Raw genomic sequence first — 22,805 nt, 5'->3', positions numbered from 1 at the left:
GTACCGCGGTACGGGCCCTGCAAGGACAAACTCTGCCCCAGTGGCTCACTCCCGGAGTGGGGAACTACGGAGCAGTCCCTGAGCCTGCATATAGGGGGATGAAAGCCCTGCACGGCAACAATGACGATGACGGCCATGACGATGATGATGCCTGCTGGGTCACAGGGAAAAAATTGAGGCCGCCGAGGGAAACGCATCCCTTGCCAAACCCCTGACCGCCTTTCCCTCCGGGCACCGGTGAGCCACCATCACCACTGCTGCTGACCACAGTCAACTGGCCTGTGAGGCAACCCCAGCTGAACCACCGTGGTGGTCGCTGGACGGCGACTGATCGTCAAGCAACACTCAGACGGGCGTAGCCCTGGGAGGAACATGGGGCCGCAAGTGTGTTTAAAGTGTGGATGACCAATGTGTCCTGCAATTCACATTAATTCTTGCAGCTAGCTGCATTCTTCATTAATGCACGAGCCGAGTGATCCACCACTAAGAGTTGTCTGGCTTTCGGCACCAATCCCACACCCGTGGAGGGGCTGGGACCGCTCACATGGGGCGCCCCTTTCTCTTGTGCTGAGGACGTGCGGGCGCGTGCCTGGCTTTGACCGTCCTTACTTGATAGTCAGGAGTGCAGATATAGGAGATCCAGCCACACTGAACTGGAATTCTTCCTCAAACCTCCCCACTATGGTGGCACTGAAGGAGATCTGAGCAGTCTGGGTCCCACCTGGTGCAATGATGCCCTCCTCAGGCGCAAACTTGAAGCAGAAGCCCACGTTTGCAGTTGAAGGGCTATAGGTGAAGGGAGCATCAATAGCTCCTAGGTTTATCAGTTCCACCTGCAGCAGCAAGAAAGCAAAATGGAAATATATGTGGAATCTTCCCTTCTTGTGAGTTATTGTCTAATGACACAATTAATGCCCAGAAATAGCAGACGATGCTATGAATGGCAAAAAAATACAACAGGACAAGTTCTGCCCTTGGGTTTTCATGCAAAGCAGTGGCAACTCCACAGAACTGGAGTCCACAACCCTGGGGTTATCCCATGGACACAGAGCAGTGCACCTCTGCTCAGCACCACCAAGTTCGTTCAGACCTGGCCCTGAGAGCAACGTGGGCTGATTGCAGCTGCGTAGGGAATCACCCCAGAGCTGCTGCTGCCCCACTGAGCACAGCTCCAACAGCACCATCTACTCATTCACCTTTTCCCATGTCATGAAAACAATACATTGATTATGAGGCATCAGCATCAAAATGTATAGACAGCATCATCTTTTGGTAAGAAAACTCAGCATGTCTTTGCATCCCACAGCCAAGCTTTTGGAAGTGTCTGGCATGATGTAGTGCCTCATTTTCTACCTCTTTCAGCTGCTCCCTCTTTGGTTTTTTTTCAAACTTGACACTATTGAGGAGGAGGCAAATAGGTAGAAAAATGCTTTGCTTTATTCTCAGGAACACTTTTCTCTTTCTAGAGCCAGAGATGCACCAAGGCTGAAGTGTGGTGAGGGACTGGTCAGCAAGGGAAAGAACTCCCAAGCCCTGTGCAAGGGCCAGCACTGAGCCAGGAGGCTGGATGGCTTTCCTGTGACTTGCAGCAATAAGCAGGAGACACTTGACTGGAAGCTGTCTGCAGTGGACTGAAGCTCAAAGGCAGCCAGTTTCTTCCAGCTGCTTCTGAACAGCCCAGTCCAAAGGTGCCTTGTGTCTGGCACTGCCACAAAAGCCTCTGAACATCCCTTTTTGACCCAGGCTTCGTTTCATGTGTCAAGGGGTTGTTTTGCAGCAAGCCTCCCAGCTGATTCCCAAGGAAGGAACTGGGGCTTCATGAACAACAGACACACCTTTCAGACCCTCCCAGATTTCACCAGTACATCAAATATTCCCTGCTCACAACTGCCCAGGTTGGCAGCAATTCCACACTTCCACCAGGCTTGCTCCTGCCTCAGGAGCCATCAGGATCCACCCCAAGCCCTGCTGCTCACCTCATAGATGTGGGGGCGTTGATAGAAATGTTCCCAAGGTTCAGAGTAGGAGAGCTGAATTCTTCCAAGGGTCCTTGGCCTTCCCCTGAGAGGTGCAGGGGCAGCCTGCTCTCACAGCCTGGGGAGAGATGTCCATTGCACTACAATCATTCCCTCTGTTATACTCTATTTTCCAGGCTACCTCAGTGCTAGTCCCTGACTCTGAGCTGGATGCAACCAGCTCCTGATGCTGCAGGAGAGGATATGGACCCTCCTCTTCCCTCAGCCTTGGGGTTGACTTCTAATTACTAACCCATTCCTTGGGCTGCTTTCCAATTTCAGCCACCAGTCTGCTGAGTTTAAAACATCTCTGCTGCCTTGTAGTGACAGGCCAAGGAGTTACAGGTCTAAATTGAAAGAAAGGAAATTTAGCTTAGATATTAGGAAATTTTTTACTCTGAGGGTGGTGAGACACTGGAGCAGGTTCCCCAGGGCTGTTGTGGAGGTTCCAGCCCTGAAAGTGTTCCAAGCAAGGCTGGATGGGGCATGGAGCTACCTGTTCTAGGGGGAGGTGTTCCTGCCCAGAGGCTTTTAAGGTCCATTCCATCCTTAACATACTCTGGTTCTATGCTGTCCTTCCCATGCACTTAGTGGAGCTTTGAAATCATTCAGTGAAGGCACAAAGCTCCTTCTGAGTTTGGCAATTCCCAAACTACCTGGCCCAGGAGCACAGGACTTTGTTGCCAAAGTCCCCAACTCCTGACACTCAGCACTGTGTTCTATTTCCACAGACAGAGCTGCAAGGGCTCAATTCCCACAAAGAGAGAGAGGCAGGTGCTGGCCAAGGCTGCTCCTTCTACCAACACCCTGGGCTCAGGGGGGCTCAGTCATCTCTGCTCTGCTGCTGTCTGGGCACTGGGAGGTGATCCAGGCTCAGGGAACACATTTCTAACTCAGTGCCTGCTGCCTGATGATGGATCCATGTCAAATGGATGCATCATCCTGGAGGCCAGGGGCCTGCAGGGGCTGAGTGCTCGTTCACTAAAGCTGTTCTGCTCTGCAGCTCTCTGGCCTTTGAGGGATTGCTGGCAAAGCCATGGCATGAAAACCTCTCCCTGCACTGCCTGGGCTGTTCTGGGATCAGTCAGGCACACACAGCATTCTGAGCCCTGGCCTGGCACAGGAGACTCCCTGGGACCTGCAGGGCCAGGGGGGAAGTGCCAGCACTGCCCTGCTGACCAGGGACTCTTCCCAGCACTTCCATGGGAGCCCTGTGGGCTCAGGCTTGCACCATGGCTTCACTGAGGGGGAGAGAAGCAGGGCAAAGGAGCTGTACCTGAGATGCTGCAGTAAGCCACACTGCCATTCTCCAGTGCTTCCAGGGGTTTGAAGGTCATCTTGATTTTGGCCAAACAATTCAGCCCGATTTCTCCCTCCTACAGCAGAAAGAGACAGCAAAACACTTCTCTTCAAACTTCACATTTCTTGTTTTCAACCACACCTGTAAGCCTCTGTTTAGAGCATTAGTAATGAGTGAAAAACACAAGAAGCCCAAGGAAACACTCAAAACCCAGCTCAACACAGCACTAGAAGCTCTCAATGCTCAGCTGTTCAGCTCCCACTCTCCACAATACTCCTGCTGCTCTGACAAAGGCTCTTGGTCACATCATGCTGCTGTCAGCTACAGTGGGATGCAACTGCCACTGTGCACTGGTGGCTCTTAACAAGAAGAGAACATGACCCCTGTCCTGGGTTGACTATATGCTGCTTTTATCCCAAATCGTCTTATTCTGTTTATGCTGAATAATAAGTGTTGCACCTTTAAGACTTGTTGCAGAGAGTGAAGGGGGGAGAGAAAAAGCAGCAGTTTGTTTTCAGACACTGCACTCACTCCTCCACACTCCTGCTCCTGGACTGCATTGTCTGCGGCTGGACAGACAGCGGGACAGAGCTCTCTTCTGCTTTTAGTTAATTTAGCTTGCTGAGGCAAAGAAGTTCCCTGGACTGTGGAGTTTTTTTCCCTTTTCTTTGGACCTGTTCAAAACTGCTCTGGACTGAACACCAGAAGAGCATTGGCAGCTCCAGCTGCGGCCACCGGGCCGGGCCTGGCCTGCGACATTTCCAGGACCAGAGGGACTGATCAGAGACTGAGTGAGCTGAGCTGCAACCCAGGGAGGGACTTTCTGAGTTTGTCATCTCTTTTGGAGCAGCAAGGGGTTTTATTGATTAATACTGTTTAGGGTTTATTGTTTAATAAACAGGTTTTTTCCCCTTCAAGGAGGTCTTTTCTCCAGGACCAGCTGGGGGAGGGGCCGATTGAATCTGCTTTCCTAGAGGAGCCCCTTTGGGGGTTCTCTCCCAAATTTGCCTGGAACCAGAACCTTGGAAATAAAAATATTAGTTTAACCTGTTTTAAAAGAAGGCAGAGGCTGGCATTATTCTAGGGTTTACTCCAAGATGAGAAGGGATGTTGCACTGTGCAGACACCAGGCCTTCATTGCCTCTCACAATGCCAGTACTCAGAATCAGGGCTCTGGTTGATATGAGGACGTGGTGGTTTGCTTGCAGAAACAGAAAAGGAAAAGGTTTTCTGTCCCTGTGTGCAGGACAACTCCAAAGGCCCATTTCAACCTTCCACCCTTGTGTCCAGGCTCACAGAGGACACTGGAAGGGACACTCAGAAATAGTGCAAGGCGTGGTTACAGGAGGGGATTGGCATTTCTATGATTAGCCTTAGGCTGAATTTGGCCTCACTTTCCCAGCAAAACATTGCAAGCTTCAGGTCAGTGTGTGAGCTGGCAGTGCTCCAACAGCCTCTGCTGAACCTCACGTGTGGGGGGAGCCCCTACCTACAAGAACTGCTCCCTGTGGACACTGCAAGGACACGCACAGAGTGCCCTTGAGCTCAGGCCCTGGCAGCACAGCTTGGCCTTGTCAGGCTCCCAGCCCTGCCTTGAGCCTCCAGGGCAGAAATGCTTTTAGCATTTGGCATTTTTAGGCGAGCTCTGCAGGTGCACCAGAAACTCAATGTCTTCCCTCCCAGCACATCGAGCCAGCTGAGGATCTGCCCAGTGACCACAGCTGGGGGTAGAGTGGATGGGAGGAGGAAGAGGGGGAGGAGGATGAGGAGGAAGAAGAGGAGGAAAATGAGGTCTCAGCTATCACTTACCATTGGCTCAATGAAAAAAATGTCATCAGAGAACAGCATGGGGTCTTGGTGCAACTTTGCCTTCTCCCCCAGGAGCCTCAGGAGGGCAGTGTGATCTTCACCAGAGCCCTTCTCCTTCCCTGTTTCTTTCCCCTCCATTAATTTTTCCAGCCACAGCTCTCTCCGTGTCCACAGGAATTGATGCTGCCTGCAGCCACAGGAGAGACAAAGCCAGCAGACTGTTTAATAAGCCACAGATTGGCAGAGAGAAGTGTGAGTGCAGGAGAGCAAAGCACTTGGGGAGGAGCAGCAGTGTGAGAGATGAGTAATGCGATGATTTATCAAAAAGCAGGATGCCCCAACACAGAGAACGATTGGCAGCTGACTCCGTTGATTCACAAGGCTGAACAGTTGCTTTATTAAACTATATTATATTACATTGTACTACACTATATTAAAGATGCATACTACAAAGAATACTAAAGAATACTAAAGAATACTAAAGAAAACTTGTGACTGTCTCCAGACAGCCAAGACAAAGCTTTTTCCAATTGGCCAAGGAAACAAAACAATCCTCAGCAGAATCCAACTGACAAATAATTTCAGGTAAAGAATCTTCCTAACACATTCCACATGATAGAGATAAGAATTGTTTTCTTTCTTTTCTCTGTGATTCTCCAGGAAAAAAAAAACCTTGAGAGAGAGAATTATGTGTTTCTGTTCAGAGAATGTGAATGCCACAATGATTGACTCTCACAATTAACAGACAAATACCATGTACAGAGGTTAAGAAAAATTTTTTTTACCCCCACAGTTGGTATCAAGGGACAGCCAGGGTTGGGATATTTGGGAGGGTCAGCTTGTCACTACGGTGACATCTGACCTCCAATCAAGATTTGAGGAAGTAAACTCCACCACTGGACAGTGAAGAAGGGGTCAATGGACAGAATTTTGGGAGGGGCTAAAGGGTTAAAAGGCAAAACCTCCATTGTGTGGGTGAGCACATGGTGTGGAAAATCCTTTGCTCCTGGCGCCATAACATTTTCTCTATTCAGTCTTCTGTTGTATTTTGATAAGGTTTAATAAACCTTTCTAAACTTATGAAAAGGGAGTGGCTATTTCTCCCAAGCAGCAGCTCCCCAGCAAGGGCTGACCTCAAGCCATAGGGGTCCCAGATGGATCAGAGGATAACTTGTTCACTGGCCCAGCAGGGAGTTTTACTCCACACCTGCAAGCTCAGGAGAGGTTTCCAAAGCCAGCATCCCTCCAGAGAACCTCCTGGCTCAAAGCCTCTGCCAAAAAACCGAGGGAGAATCCACCAGCCACTTCAAGTGGCTTTTCCTACCACTGAGCTGCTGGGGAGGCAGATAAAGGTCATGGAGCAGGACTTCCCTGGGAAGGGGAGACAAAGCTGTGTTGCAGCTACGTGCTACCACCACTGTGAAAAATGTGCATTATATGATTGGCTTTTTGCATATATGAAAATAAAACATTGGTCTGTTCTGTTTCAGTCTCTATGCAATACTGCATAGGGAAATGTAAGATAACAGCAATTAGAAATCAATCAGATAATACACATAACCAATAACACATCTGCAGTCATACAGTTATCAATCACTGCAACACTGAACTGTCATCCCAGAGTCTGCGATACCTGATGAACCTTAAAACAACAGAGAACTGGAGAACTCATGTCTGGATTCATGTTTCTCAAACTCCCTTTGAAATCAGGCTCAGCTATCATACATGGTCAAATAGCCAAGCCAAAAGGACTTGAATACTTTTTGATGCAGAAAACATCTGGGTTGATTGTCAAACATTCCATTCAAGAAGAGCTAGACCTTGGCCAGAGTTCAAACTCTAATTGATGGACATCACTTAATATATTTTAAAACAAGACTCTTAAAAACAGCAATTATGAATAGGAAACCTTAGGATTAAAGATCAATCAAACCATTAAAGAATTGAATCCCTCCAAAACTTCCGTCAGGACAGAAATTCTTCAAACACAGCAAACCTCTTGAATTCTCGGCTGAGGTACTGTATAATAACTGAAGAAATAATAACTGAAGAAAACCACAAAACTGGCAATCTGGATTTAAAAGAAACCTAAAAAACATGAATAGTTAAAAAACAAAAAGACAAGATTCTGAAGAGATACGTGTCTTGCAGATGATCACTCAAAGAGACAGTGAAACACATGAAAGCTGGCTGTAAATATTACAACAATACCTTGATCATAATTCTTATCATAAATTCTGAGAATTCTCATTATATAATCAACTTATCAAGAAGAAGTGTTTGAAGGGGTTATGACAACTTTTCTAAAGTATTCATATAGCATTAATAACAATCCTTATTTATCAGTATCACCTATAAAATCCAAAAATAACAAAGGTTACAAACTCAATACCAACAAAATTCTGAATCATTGGAGAATCAGCTGGTGACCCCACAGATAGGATCTGATTGATATTTCTCAAATACTCTGTCTTCAGAGACATTTCAGGTAATTGAATCACTACTAATACTTCTATCTTTCTATGGTGGTTTACCTCCCTGAGAGGCATTTTTCACAACAGAAGATTTCCATCTACCTCATATTTGGAATACCACTGATTTGCACTGGTTTCCCCTTTTTTCTGTATCTTGGGAAAAAGCCTGTGTGCTTTCTCACTTTACACTGATTTTGGACAGCTTTTTTACATGTCCATCTTTTGCATCTGAAGCCTGATCATCTGGTAAATGCTGTTTCCGTCACTCCTGTGGGACCGGGCTGTTGAGGAGTTCGGTGCGCCTCACACAACATGCGCTGCACCCGCGAAAAATCTCCCGCTTGAGATTCTGATGGAGGCTGAAACTGTGCGCTGGCTGCCGGGGCTGGCTGCGTCACCGCGGCACGCAGACCGCGCCCGGTCTCTGCCGCTGCCCTCACAGGAGTGCGGATGCCCCCGCCCCGACCGCGCCTCCCCGGCGCTTCTCTCGGCGCAGGCGCGGTCTGGGGAACGCCCTCTGTGCCCGTGACCGACACCGGCCGCTGCCCCGGTCCCGTTCTGGCTCCGGTCCCCGCTCGGCCGTGTCCGTGCCGCGTCTGCGCACTGGGGAAAAACCCGCCCCGCTCCGGCTGCCGGGTTTGTGCGTCATCACCGGGCGCCTGCCGCGCTCCGTGGCGGTCGCAGGGACGCTGCAGCCGTCCCGTCCCGTCCGCCTCAGTCCCGCCCGGCGCGGCTGCCGCGGCCCGTGCGCGTTCCCTGGGTACCGCCGCCCGCCGCCATCGCAGTCGCGCGGGTTCTGCCCTTCGCGCGCGGCTTTGGCACCACCTGCGTGAAACCGCCGCCGCCGCCATCGCGCATGCGCCCGCCGCTGCCGCCAGCCCCGCGCCTCCCGCTCCCGCGCTCCGCCCGGCCCGGCCCCGCTCGGCGCTGTCCCCGCAGCCGCCGGCCGTGCCCTGCACGCTGCCGACCGCCCGCTGCTGCGATTGCGGGCACCGCCATGCGCGCTATCGCCTCCGCCGCTGCTGTGCCTGCGACTGCCCCGCTGCCCCCGTGGGCCCCTGCCGGCCTCCGCGGCCCCCACGGCCGCCTCTGCGGCCCCCCCAGGCTGCTCCCGGCCGGCGCCGCCGTGGCACGGGTTCGCCAGTCGCCGAGAAGCGGCTCTGCCCCGGGTTCCCCGACCCCCTCCGCCCTCCTCTACCTGAGAGTTCTGGGGTTTCTGGGCGTTCTGGGGACCCATGGGACCCTGGGCACTCTGGAGATGATGCCAATTCCTCCCACACCTGTTTGCTAGGGATTACCTTTGCCCCTCCCTGGTCGGTAAGGGCAACTGCCGCCTGCTGATGGCAGGATGACTTCCCCCATCCTCGAGAGAATACTGCTGCCTGTTGATAGCTGACAGCCCCCGCGGAATTCTACGAAATTGCCTCTAACATTACCTTTGCTGGGGATAAAAGCTTCAAGGCCGTTTTATCTTTTTTCAGAGATTTTCACAGGGTATGTGGCTACCACGCCCTGTAGGGCTAACAAGATGCTGGGTTGTTCCTGGGAGCATGTCCCCTCCATGTTCTCGATTTTGACTTTTCTTACCAAAAGCTGAATGATCTGCAAGGTCAGTCCGGAGCTTGCCCTGGTCACCGTCCAGCAGCTCGCAGGTGAGGGTTTCCAGGCATGCTTCTGGTCCTCCTCTTTCCGGGTCGAGCTTGAAACGAATCTTCTCAGCAGAGGTCGAGATGCTCTTTCTGGATTTTTCCCTTGAGAGTGCCTGTTTCCTTTCCTTCTCGGGCTGGGTTTCAGCGGCTGATGGCTGTGGCGTGGCTGCTTGCCAAGAGCCCACCTGGGTGCCCTCTTGGAGCCCACCAGGGATGCCAGTGTCTCAACGTCTCTTGCTGCTCAGAGTGACCCCAAGAAAAGTTCAAAATCTCTTTTCCCAGCCTGACGCTTGAAGAAGGAGTCAGGGCTCTTCATTTCTCAGTCTCAAGGTTGTTTATTTTATCTTATCTATAAAAAATTTTCTCCTGCCCTGCCGAGGTCAGCTCAGCAGGACAGTCTGAGGCACTCTGCCTGCCCCCGGGGCGGTGTTATGTCTTTATACTAAAAACTACGTGTACAATGTTTACAATTACTTTCCAATACCTATCACCTATGTTAGACAGTGAGCTTCTACTCTAAACCAATCAGTAAGTGCCAACATCACAGCAGAAGATGGAGGCCAAGAAGAAGAAAGAGAAAGGCTGGACACACCCAGTTCCCTCCATCTTGCCTCCAGAACCCCCATACCAAAAACCCCAAAAATCTACTTTTCCATCGTGTGATAACTTCACTAATATTCTACCTAAACTGTTGTGGCATGCTGATCTTCATATAAGGTCTGTAATTTGCTCCACGGGTCATAATCAAATCCACTGGTGTTTTGGGCTCCGTGCCAGGGCTTCTGAGCCCCCTGGCAGGGGTCCTGGCCATCCTGGACAGCCAGAGGGATGTTCTGGGTTCCCACAGGTCTCTTCTTAGGTCTTCTACAGGTTGGTTTTTTGTTTCCTCTCCTTCTGCTTGTGCTGGGAAAAAGCCCCTGCTGGGACATCTCTGCACCCTGGCATCCTGGGCATCTGCATGGGGATGGGCAATGTAACAAAGGACTGGCTGCAGGCCTTTGGAAATGGGAATTTATGGACAGGTGGGACTGCTCAATCTGACTGCACTGAGCCCTCATACAGGACAGAGCTCTGGATCTCCTTCCTGCTTGGCAGGGTTCAGTTTCCAGGTAGTGTGGGCAAGGAGTGGCACTCACCTGCACAGAAAGGCTTCTGCCTTTTGTCCCTGTAGCTAAACCCAGGGTGAGATTCCTCTTTTAGTGCTCAAAGAAAGGAAAGGAAATCCCAGAAGGGATGTGCTGTGTCTTTGAAACCATTACCAACTGTGAGGAACACCCCTGCTAGAGTAGAACATGTCCCTGGTCAAAAGAGGTCACCCCTCTGACCAAACTGATCCCAGCCCAAAAGCCAGGCCTTCTGCTGGGCTCTGGAAGGGGTTCTGCAGGCAATGTGCTCAGGAGAGACATCTCCACTGGCCTCACTTCTCCCAGGGATAACACATCCCATCCCATCCCATCCCAAGGGTTCCCAGGATGGCCACAGACAAAAGCAATGGGATCCAGCACACTTACTTAGCTCTTTGAATAGCGCTTCTACACCTTTCTGAGCCAGACAGACAGCAGCCACAGACACTGGACATCAGGTGCACATAAAAATAAAATCAAAGACAGGGTATTTAACAAGGACCTTTCCCCAACGCCAGGGCTGCACTGAGCAGGTTCTGGGGCAGAACACATTCCACAGCTGGCCCAGGAGCCCCATGCAGTGCTAGGGGGTCCCTGACCCTCGGGCCCACTGAGGCTCTCCTGGGTCAGGGAGCTGCCTCAGCTGCCACAGCACTCAGGCACCACACAGGTGTCTCAGTCCCACCAGAGCACAGCCACCCACGAGAGGGTGAGACTCTTCTGCCACACACCAGGAGTGGAGAGGAACCTCCCAGGCCCCTTCACTGTCCCTTGGCACATTCATTTCAGCCTGACCCTCAAAGCCCTGCTCAGCAACATCCCCCGCTAAAGTAGGATGTGTCCCTGGTCAAAGGAGATCACCCCTCTGACCAAACTGATCCCAGCCCAAAGGTCAGGCCTTCTGCTGTGCTCTGGAAGGGGTTCTGCAGGCAACGTGCTCAGGGGAGAGATCTCCATTGGCCTCACTTCTCCCAGGGATAACACATCCCATCGCATCCCAAGGGTTCCCAAGGATGGCCACAGACACAAGCAATGGGATCCAGCACACTTACTTCGCTCTTTGAATAGCGCTTCTACACCTTTCTGAGCCAGACAGACAGCAGCCACAGACACTGGACATCAGGTGCACATAAAAATAAAATCAAAGACAGGGTATTTAACAAGGACCTTTCCCCAACGCCAGGGCTGCACTGAGCAGGTTCTGGGGCAGAACACATTCCACAGCTGGCCCAGGAGCCCCATGCAGTGCTAGGGGGTCCCTGACCCTCGGGCCCACTGAGGCTCTCCTGGGTCAGGGAGCTGCCTCAGCTGCCACAGCACTCAGGCACCACACAGGTGTCTCAGTCCCACCAGAGCACAGCCACCCACGAGAGGGTGAGACTCTTCTGCCACACACCAGGAGTGGAGAGGAACCTCCCAGGCCCCTTCACTGTCCCTTGGCACATTCATTTCAGCCTGACCCTCAAAGCCCTGCTCAGCAACATCCCCCGCTAAAGTAGGATGTGTCCCTGGTCAAAGGAGGTCACCCCTCTGACCAAACTGATCCCAGCCCAAAGGCCAGACCTTCTGCTGTGCTCTGGAAGGGGTTCTGCAGGCAGCGTGCTCAGGGGAGAGATCTCCACTGGCCTCACTTCTCTCAGGGATAACACATCCCATCCAAGGTTCCCAAGGATAGGCACAGGCAAGAGCAATGGGAGCCATGAGTCCACACTTACTTATGAACTCAAATTGACCTTCTTGGTCATGCTGCCATGAACTCCCTCTTTTGGGGTCATTAGGTTCACCTGAAAAGAAAAAGAAAAATGAACAAGAGGAAGCTTCACTATGATATTTCCCCTTAGGTTTTAAAAATGCATTTAAGAGCTTTTTTGTGACGCATAGATCCCTCATACTACTCAAACCGCTGATCTACTCAGGGTTTTTTAATTTACTGATTTTGCCTTGCATCACTGTCTAAACAGAACACAGCTCTTTCCAAGATATTCAGTCCTTGCTTGTGGTCTCCCGTATCATTTTCTCTAGGTTCACTCTGCAATGCAAGGGAAAAGAGGGGCAAAATCTCTGTGGTGAGCAACATCTCAGCACTAGAGAAGATAAGGCAGTTGATAAGATGTTCTGTTGCACTCCCAGCTGGTCCCTAACCCATCTTGTCTGCCCTGGAGCTCTGAGAATTCTCACAGACACACACTTCATCTTCCTTGGTAAAAATTAAGACCTTCTGCTTTTGCAGAGTGCAGAACCTGGTGTTCAACCCCAGTCACATTTTCCTCAGAGGCAAGGGACCATTTTCCATTCCTTCAGACTCAAATCCTGGAGGTTATCTTGACCAGCTATGAAGAAATCTATGGTGAAAAGACAAGTGACCTTGGCTGGAGTCGACGCAGGAGGTGTCCCGACCAGAGAACAATTACCACTCATTCCATGATGCAGAAGGCATGAAAGACACTTTATTATTCGTGTACAGTATTAAGAAATATACAGTTCATATAGGAACAGTAGTGGACGTAAGACCTGATTGGTCTTAAGGTGAAAACCTCTCACACTATTGATGCACTATGAATAGTACACTCTAACAAACCATTTTTATAAACAATGGTTATAGAAAGAGAGATATTAATTGTTTTTTTTTTTTCCCTAGGATTGTTAGGTTCAGTTTGTGAGAAATTGTCTCTGTTCATTCTTTGACTGAACTGAGAATATTTACAGGCTGGCTGCCAAATGTCCATCAAACTTCTCTCACTCCCCCTCCTCAACTGGATAGGAGGAAAAAATACAACTGAAGAGCTCACATAAAGCCTGGGACATCCCTCTCCAGCTGCCACCATGGGCAAACCAGACTTGACTTGGGGACAGACGATTGCTTTGCTTTTTCAGCAATTCCCAATAGAGCAGCAAGCTGGGTAACAAAGACAAAACTGAAATCACCTCACTCCCACTCTCCCTTCTCCTGGCTGTGAACACACCTGGTGCAGGTGGCTGGGGCAGCTGCAGTGCCTGATGCAAGCTGAGCTCCAGGTGGGAGCCTGAGACAAGAGCTCATGAACTGCCAACAGAGCCCAACAAAGGGCACCAAGAGTGGTGGCACCGCTGGGGAAGGGACACCGAGAGACCCAGCAGGAGCTGAGGGCCCGGGAGGAAGAGCCAGACTTGAGCCTTGGGCATGCAGACTGAGGGGATAAAACTGAGGGGCTCCCTTGCTGGGGGAACAGCTCAGGGTGTTTCTGTGTCACTGCACTGGGAATAAATGGCTTTATGGAATCAGACAGGTGAGACTGCTATGAGGAACCTGGGCTGGAACCAGGGAGGACACAGGGGCTGGGTGTGGGGAGTCCAGCAGGGCCCATTGGGGCACTGCAGCCACTGCTGTGGAGTGGCTCCTCCCAACACTGAACACCTCTGGTGGCTGGAGTGTGATGGCCAGAGAGCCTTGGGAAGGGTCAGACTGGGAAGTTTCCCACATATCCTCTTCTGCACAGCTGGCTGCAGAAAGCAGGGCCCTGCTGACCCTTCCAACAAAGCCACCTGTCTCTTCTGAGCACATCCATCAGAGCAGCAGGGACGAGGTGAAGGCAGAAACAGGGACTGCTCAGGAGTGAGGAAAGGTCTGCTCAGGGCACAGCTCACTGCTGTGCTCTGCTCTCCCTCTTTCTTGCACTCCATTTCCTTAGGCTTTCTGCTCCTTGGGACCTTCTGTTTTCTTTGGCCACGTTCCAGAGAAGGAGGACCTGGACTGAATTAAGGGACCCCGTGCCAAAAGCTGCTGCATGTAAGAAAGCTTTCCTGGTGCCTAAGGAGAGGATAGACCCAGGTGAGGAAAAGAGGGGAGGAATAGAAATAGAGAAATGCCGGCAGGGACCCAAGAGAAGTCACAGCCCTAGGGCCCATGGCTGTCCCAGGGGTCTAACTGAAGGCATCAGACAGGAAATGCCAGGGGTGATTTCCCAGGAATGAACCCTGCTCCATCTCCTCCCACTACATTTTGCTGTTTTGCTCTGGTCTGAAAGGAGGGAAAGCATATAAATGGGAAAAAATGCTCAGAGTTTGAGGGGTTTTCTCCTAAAGCAGAGCAATAGCGAGATGGCTTCTCAAACAGTAACAATGAGTAGATGATGTGCACGTGGAGCTGTCCTGGATGTGCTTCTGCCATTGATCACTGATGAGCACAGACATTAGCTCAGATCACCGCTCATGGAAAGATGATTGTGCTTCCAGGGATGGGTCACCCCACTTCTCACAGTCAGAGACACATTGTCCTCTCTGTCTCTCATATTTGGAAGGAGCCCTGACAACTGCTTTAGACAGGAGAATTATTTTTGGCAGGGCCAGAGCTGCAATCCTGAGCCAAAGTGGAAGCTTTGAGGTGGAAAAAGAAAATGAAGGAGGAAAGACAGAAGAGGAGAGGATAAAGCAAAAGAAAATGAGGCGCTGCAGGGAGAGAGGAGAAAGGTAAACATACAAAACCAACAACAACAAAGAAACCAAGCCAAAAGAAAACAAAAAAAAACCTCACAAAAAACTCTCTCTTCTGCATTGTCAGTGCAGTCTCTTGCCCAGAGACCAACAGAGTCTGGTCTGCCAACAGAGGCCAAATAAATTAGACATTTTGAGTTATGCATTGAGTCTAATACAACATTAATACCAGCACGTGAGTTAAATCCAGGAGCATTGTATGAGTGGTGGTGAAATCTCATTATGCTTTGTCTGGGGTGCTAAGGTGAGCTATTGTTTTAATATTTATATTTTATATTTTTAAGTTCTACTCACTCCATGAAATAACTATTTATTATATATTCAGACTAAAAATATTTCCTGATCCCCCAAGATCAAAGAAACAAACATTTGGCCATAATGTATTCATGGCATCCAGGCTGGGCCTAATCAACATGGTACTTACTTTTTACTTTTCTCCCATTTAATGTGTAGCAAGAGTCATGGCAACAATTTTTGCTATTGGTCAAAAATAACATTAAATAAATAAATAAGGCCTGAATTGACGATTTTTTCTCTATGTAGGAGCGAATTAGGAACTGGATTAGTGTCTGTAGACTGTGGGTGGGAAGGGACAATCGGCTTTGAATAGGAATTCTATGAAATATTTACTTTGTGGTCTCCCTCCAACCCTTCCTGACTGGTTCCCCACCCTCTGCTGCACTGCTAGGCCTTGATGAGACAAAGACACTGAAAGCCCTGGGGCCCTGGAGGGCAGCAGGGCTCCCTCAGGCCTCAGCAAAACCCAGTGAAGGCCGCAGGATGGTCCAGGGAGCTTTTCCCACTCAATCCCCTCTGGCAGAACTGATCTCAGCACTTGAGGGCCCTCAGCAGTGCCCAGCCCAGGGACGGTCAATGCTCGAGAGGCCTTGTGAGGAGGGGGTGTCACTGCTGTGCATGGCCAACAGTGATTGCACTGGCCTTGCCCACAGGGGCAGCTGCACACTGTGCAGATTGCTCTGCTGCAGACATTTCTGTTTGGGCAGGGTCACGCTTCTGTTGTTGCAGACACTGATATTCTTTAGGAAATTCCACCAGGACTGGAGAACAGCTGGAGGAGGATTGCCACCCCAGGGACCTCCAGGGCAGTGGTTCCTGAGTGCCACAGCCCCCTGTGGCTGGGCAGGTGTGGTGTCAATATGCTGGGCAGGGATCAGCCCTTCCCCTGGCGGGGCTCCTGCTCACACAGCCGCGGGTGGTGCTGCCTTGCTTGGCTGCTGGCCCGTGTGCTCCACCTCCCAAGCGCTGCCTTTTTGTTGTAGTGTGTTTTTAAGTTTCTTGGTTTTGCTCCCCCATTTTATGTATTATTCCCCCCCTGCTCTTTGTAAGATGGTTCTTCCCCCTCCAGTTTTCCCGCCACAGAGCCTTTGGCAGTTAGGTTACCATGGTTACCCCTGCCCCTGTTAGTTGTCAATCTCCTAAGTTACATAACTGCTCCTCCCTTATCCCACCATATAAGTAAAGTTTTCCTCCTCCCTGGGCCCAGTCAATCACCCCCCACTCCTCCCTGCTTGCGAGAACTTTCTTCTCTCTGGGGGTTGTGGTTGGCTGGTGTCCCGGGGCCCCTCCTTTACTTTGTATTTATTGGATATGTTCATCTGTCAGTTGTGTTATGTGCCTCCCAATATGTTCTCCCATTTGTTAGCTGGGCTTCCCTCCCTTCTCCACCCCTTCCCTGTAAAACTCTGTCTCCCTCCATGTTTGAGGCCATTTGCTGTGGGTTTTTCCAGCTGTTGGTTTGCCCTTTGCTGCATGTGGGCTCTTCAATAAACCGACATTTTACCCCCAGCAAGTGGTCGCCTCCTCTCTCGTCTCGTCCTGCACGAATCCAAGTCCGCGATCCAACCCAGCCCGAGGCCAGGACGCCAAGGGGGGTTGGCCTCAGATGCGCAGGGGCGTCGGCTGCTTCACCCCTTCAGCTAGCCGGACTTAGGGCCGTGTACGCCCTCGCGCAGTTTTCACCTGGAGCTCAGGTGAAGGGAACTCAGGAAGCTCTGCGAGTCCAGAAAAGCAACTTGGGGAGCTTCAGGGCTCAGGAACACCAATTTAATGAACTTCTGGTCTCAGAAATTCAGTCTCCGGACACTTGGGGCTCAAAAGCAGCAATTGAGGATACTTTGAGGCTCAGTAATACCATTTCAGGGCACTTTTGGCCTCAAAAATTGGTATTTGGGGATGTTCACAGCTGAGAATACAGGAGTCTCAGGAGCATTGGGGCTCACCCACCTGGGGACGTTTTTGGGACCTGAAACAGCATTTGGGTTCAGAAATACTGATTTAGGGAGCACTGGGGCTCTTAAACACCAATTTAGGGACACACAGGCCTATGAAACCCTGGTTTGGGGAGTTCAAGGCTGAGAAAAAATCATGTTGGGAGCTTTGGGAGTCAGGGAGAGTGATTTGGGGATATTTTCAGAGCAAAAAGAACAATTTAGAGAGCTTTTGGGCTCCAAAAAACCAATTTAAGCCGATTTTGGGCTCTGTAGCCCCTATTTAGGGAGCTTTGGAGCTCCAAAACAGTGATGTAGGGAACTTTTGGGCTGAGAAACATCAATTTCGGGAGCAGAAGGAGCAAGCCCTGAGGAAACCCGGGAGCAAGGGGCAGGCGCTTACCTGGGACAGGTCTGGGAAGAAGCCGCTCTACACTGGGGCGCAAGCACTGCTTAAAAACTGGGATAGATACAGCTCACTAGCTCACTGTTCCCGACCCCTTCCCGCCCCCACGGGCTCTTCCCTCTCTCCCCGCAGCTCCTTTCCCGGTTTTACACCGATTTCCCCTAAATGAGGTTTCCCCGCTCTGGTCAGGGAGCGGTTCCTTGGCTGGGGGTGGGAAATGGGCACAGCCAGCGCTCCCCGCCCATCGCTCCCGGAGCCTCCCAGGCTGGGATGAACCCCACGGGCTGATGGCACACCGGGCACAGGGCGTGAGTGAGGGGCATCAGGGCTCTGGAACACTGATCTGGGAACTTCATGGCTTAGAAACCCCTGTGTCTGCAGCTTCGGAGCCAGAACGGTGAGCTCAGGAGCTTTGGGGCCGAGAATGAGCAATTCTGGGGGCTTTGGGGCTTCAGAACACTGATTTGGGGAGGCTTTTGGCTCAGGGAAAAAAAAATATTTAGGGAGCTCCGAGTCTCAACGAAAGCAATTTAGGGCTATTTTTAGCTCCGAAGCAGCAATTTAGAGAGATTTTGGGCTGAGAAACATCAATTAAGGATATTTTGGTGTCTGAAATACCAGTTTAGGGAGCTAAGAAACACTCATTTAGGGAGGATTTGGGCTCAGAAATATCAAATAAAGAGTTTTTGACCTCCCAAATAAAAAACCTTTTTGGCGAGGATTTTGCCCCTGAGGGCTGGAATATAAGTGTGGGGAGTCCTGGCAGACTGACTATACCCCAAACCCACGACGGCAAGTGCTGTGTGCCTGTGGTGGCGAGAAAAACCCCTGGATGACTGCAGACAGACCTTGTGTCCCATGTCACTGCCTGGGACACTGTCCTGAGCTTGGAGCTTGGAAATGGGTGCTATTGGCACAGGTGCCTCATGAAAGAATTTAATCAGAGTGTGGTACTCATTGCCAAAGCAACCTTACAGACACCGGGAGAAGAAGCAGGCACCGAGTGGATTTAGGATATCCCCTGTGATGGACCAGCCTCTGGAATGATGGAAAGGGCTGGTGAAGACGACAGCGAGCAATGGGTCCTTTCGGGACTCCAGCTCCCATCATGCACCGCGGCATCCACTGAGCGCCATTGCAGCTGAGACTTCATCTCCCGTGATGCTCTGCGCACTGTAGAGCGTCTTTATAGCCGGACCACCATCTCCAATATGCCCTGCGACCCCAGAGCCCCGACATAACCTGTTCCGGCCGTACAAGTCCCGTCATGTTCTGTGCCCCAAAGGGACCTATAACGACTCTGTAGGTGCCCCCCAAGGGCTTCCCGGAACCATAGGTTCCTCGCAGGTGCCCTCTGAGGACCCGAAGTGGCCGCCTGCACCCACAACTGGCTCCCCGGACCCCCAAGTGCTGCTGTGGAGCTACTTCTGGGACTACGGCTCCCATCATGCTCTGCGGCGCTCATGGCATTTGAATGCAGCCGGGACTTGATTTCCCGTCACCCCCGTGCTCTGCAGGGCGCCGTTAGCGCTCTGCCTTCACCCCCGCGCCCAGAAAGCCCCGTTAGAGCCCCCCAAGGGCCCGCCCAGACCCCAAAGGGCCCCAAATTCCCCTCCCTGATCTCCAAGGGCCCCCCTGCATCCCCAAGGGGTCCCCTGGACCCCGAATTGTCCCTCAGAATCCCTGAGTGCCTCCCCCCCACCCCGTTTCCCACCCGGCTCCCCCAAGTGTCCTCCCGACGCTGAAGTTCTCTCTGAATTCCCTCCCCAGACCCAAAACTGCCCCAAATGTGCCCCAAAATTATTTCCATGTAAGCCCAAGTGCCCCCTTGAACCATGTGTGAGAAAAACATGATTAAAAAGATTACAAAACTACTAAACATAGGGCAAAGTAGCAGAAAGAGGGTAAAAATTAATAACTAATAGACGTGAATTAGTGAATGAAGGGAATTGTGATACTTAGAACCAGTTACCATTAATTTTATTGGTTGCTAAACACGCATAGATTTTTGATATAAATATAAAATTTGGTAATAAAAATGAAACAACTATTATTACAAATAAGAAATAAATACAATAAATACATTTAATTGAAAAAAATATTAAAAATAAATAATAAATTGCACTAATTTTTTTTTATATTTTTGGATGTTAATTGCAGGTGGATGATGTCAGGCATGGTGAGGCTGGGGATGAGGAGCAGGTTGTCCAAACAGAGTCAGCTTGCAAGGGTGTCATTCTTCTCTGTGCCCAGACCTCTTAAGGAGACATTCAGCATCAAGATCACTTGGGGAATACGTCTATCAGCTCTTCAATGAACTGAAAAATAAAAAACAATACTAATGATTAAAAAACTATAAATCATGAGGTGCACTTTGAAATCTTCCTCCTGAACAGAACTCCAAACTGACTCCAATCACTGCGCAAGCCCTGGAGACTCAAAGACAATGGAAGGGAGACAAAGAGCCCCTGAGGGCATTCTGTATTTTCATGATCCCCATGGTGGGTTTGGAGCTGGATCCAGGAGCCTCAGGCACGGAGAGAAGGATGAAGAAGCTGCTCAAGGAGTCAGCAGCAAAACTCCAAGTGCCTTGGAGCATGGCTGGGCCCCAGTGAGGGCAGGGAGTGCCAAAGGCTGCCCAGGGACTGCTGAGAGCAGATCCTCGAGGCCAGGATTGCAGGGAGCCCAAGGCTCTGAGCAGGGAACTGCAGTGCTGAGCAAGGCCTGGCTTGGCTGCAGGAAGCAGAGAGGCCAAGCCCTGAGCCCAGCCTGGGACAGCAGAGCCTGTCCCTCACGGGTGGCTTGGGGCTCTTTGTGGGCCAGGGGGATCTGAGGGGCAGCAAGGACAAATGGCATAAACCTGTGTGACACTCCAGATTCTCAGGGAACCAAGGAGCCAGTGGGACACTGTGGGAAGTTGTGGAACCAAGAGGATCACGGTGGCACTGTTGGGGCCCATGGAACCAAGGGGCCAGTGTGACACTGTGGGGCCTCATGGAAACAAGAGGCCATTGTGAGCCTGCAGGGCTGCAACACCCCAGAACACTGAAAAGCTGGGGGTAACCAAAGGTTCCTTGACTCGAGTTTGGTGCACAGGAGAAACACCAACCAGATATTATCAACATGGCCAGATGCAAAGAATATTCTTGATAGGAAGGGACCCAGAAGGATCCTCAAGTCCAGCTCATAAGTGAATGGCCCACACAGGATTGAACCCACAGCCTCACTGACACCAGCACCATGCTCTGATCAATGGAGCTAAGAGGTCAAAAGGACCCAAAATTTTACTGGCAAAATATAGACAATCAAGGAACTTCTGCAAAGGGTTTAATACAACATCCACTTCAATATGAAACCCTTATCATAGCATTAAATTCAATAACTTAGCAAATTGAATCTAAAAACCTTTATCCCTTAAGATGTTAAATTAACCCAAAAAGGTTCCAGGTAAGAAGGATTAGAAAAAGAAATAGCAAACAACAGAAAGACAGAAGATCCACAGAAGGACAAGGACATGCACATAGGTACCAACTGCTCAGGTTCCAGCATCACTAACACAGAAACCCCAGAAACAGCCAGGATCCACACCCTGGGCTGTCCTCGTCCTCCGGCTTTTAAGGCCCTGGGCCCTCATGGGCCCACCCCTGGCGTGTGACTGCCAGTTGCTTGTCCAATCAGAGCCAGAGTAGCACCAGCTGCTAGTGTGTGATTGATTGATTAACAGCTGGGCTAATCAGAGCTGGGTTAACATCACCCCCTGCTGTGTGATTGACAGCTCTGCCAGGCCAGGGCTGGGGGCAGGGCTCTGTCTCACCACAAACCAAGGCCTGACCTGGCCCTGACCCCACACAGGCATTCCGAGCATCCCAAGGTGTCTCGGCACGTCGATCTCATCCAGCCTCTGACAGCTACCATGGTGACACTACGGAACCTCATGAAACCATGGGTCAGTTGTGACAATGTGGGTCCAAGATCACCACGGTGAGACTATGGAACCTCACGGAATCAAGGAGACCATTGTGCAACTCAGAGGCCCTATAGAAGCAAGGGTCAATGATCAAACTGTGGGGCCCATAGGAACAAGGAGCCATTGTGACACAGCAGGACCGCATGGAGCCATGTGGGCCTCGTGAAACCAAGAAACCATTGTGACATTGCAAGACCTCATGGAATCAAGGGGATCATTGTGACAGTATGGGACTCCATGAAATCAGGGGAACATGGAACAGGTCTGCCTGGTTTGGCCTCCTGTGGGCTGTCTGACAGGTCCCACTGAATTAGCCATGCCAAAGGCCACTTCCCATCTGACCATGAGGCACTGGGGCTCTGTGCTTTTATTCCTATGCAAAAGAACTGTCTTTCTTGTCTAGCCTCCCATGGCTGAAATTAGGATTCCACCTCTAAAATTCCCTATATCCAAGGGTTGCTCCCAGATAAAATCTGCTAATACAGTCAAGTCTGGCTAGCCTTGGCCTCTGATGACTGCCTCTCATCTGCCCCTGCACCACTGGGGCTCACTTGTTTCCTTCCTATGGAGACCATTGTGACACTGCAGGGCGTTGTGGAGCCAATGGGCCATGGTGACACTGTAGGCCCTTGTGGAGCCTGTTACACTGTAGGAACTTGTGGAACCAAGGAGATCATTGTGACACTGTGAGTACCATGGATCCATGGGGCCATTGTGACACTGTGGGGTCTTGAGGAACCATGGAGACCATTGTGACTTTTTTGAGCCTTGTGACATGCAGAGGCCATTGTGACACTGCAGAGTACCATGGATCCAAGGGACCATTGTGACACTGTGGGGCCTCGTGGAAACAAGGACATCATTGTGGTTCTGTTGGGCTGCATGGTCCCAAGGGGCCAGTGTGAAGCAGCAGGGCTTTGTGGAACCAAGAGGCCATTGCCGCATTTCAGGGCCTCGTGGAGCCAAAGGGCCGTTGTGATCCTGAGAGGCACCATGGATCCATGGAGATCATTGTGACATTGCAAGGCCCCATGGAATCATGGAGACCATTTGTCATGATCCGTCCTAGTGAATGGATGATGTGATGGTTCGTAGGGGTGATCTCAGGGTGCAAAAAAACCCAACACGGCACAGGGGATTTGCAGTTACAATCAACAAGTGCAATTTTCTTGAAATAACCACAAGAGAAATGCATTGGTGAGGGGAACCGGGGGAACAAAGGAGAAAATAAGGAAAAGAGGGAGGAAGAGGAGGGGTGGGTTATAGCTACCAAACGTGGTGCTGCGTTATCCTTCGGGATCCAGCCAATGGAGTCTGCCAGGCCACGTCCGGGGAGATCTCGGAGGCACAGTTCTTCTGGACC

The 22,805-nt window shown here is 50.9% G+C and overlaps 1 pseudogene; it reads right to left on the bottom strand.

Moving 5' to 3' along the window:
- Positions 1–339: 339 nt before the first annotated feature.
- On the bottom strand, positions 340–492 carry LOC128937715 (5.8S ribosomal RNA; annotated as a pseudogene).
- Between the last annotated feature and the right edge of the window lie 22,313 nt (positions 493–22,805).

This window comes from Melozone crissalis, unplaced genomic scaffold (genome assembly GCF_028551555.1).
Source record: "Melozone crissalis strain CALT ecotype California unplaced genomic scaffold, PUWL_Pcris_2 ptg000021l_1, whole genome shotgun sequence".
Classification (NCBI taxonomy): Eukaryota; Metazoa; Chordata; class Aves; order Passeriformes; family Passerellidae; genus Melozone; species Melozone crissalis.
Note: the sequence above shows the minus strand (reverse complement) of the source record. Positions and strands in the feature narration are given on the sequence as shown.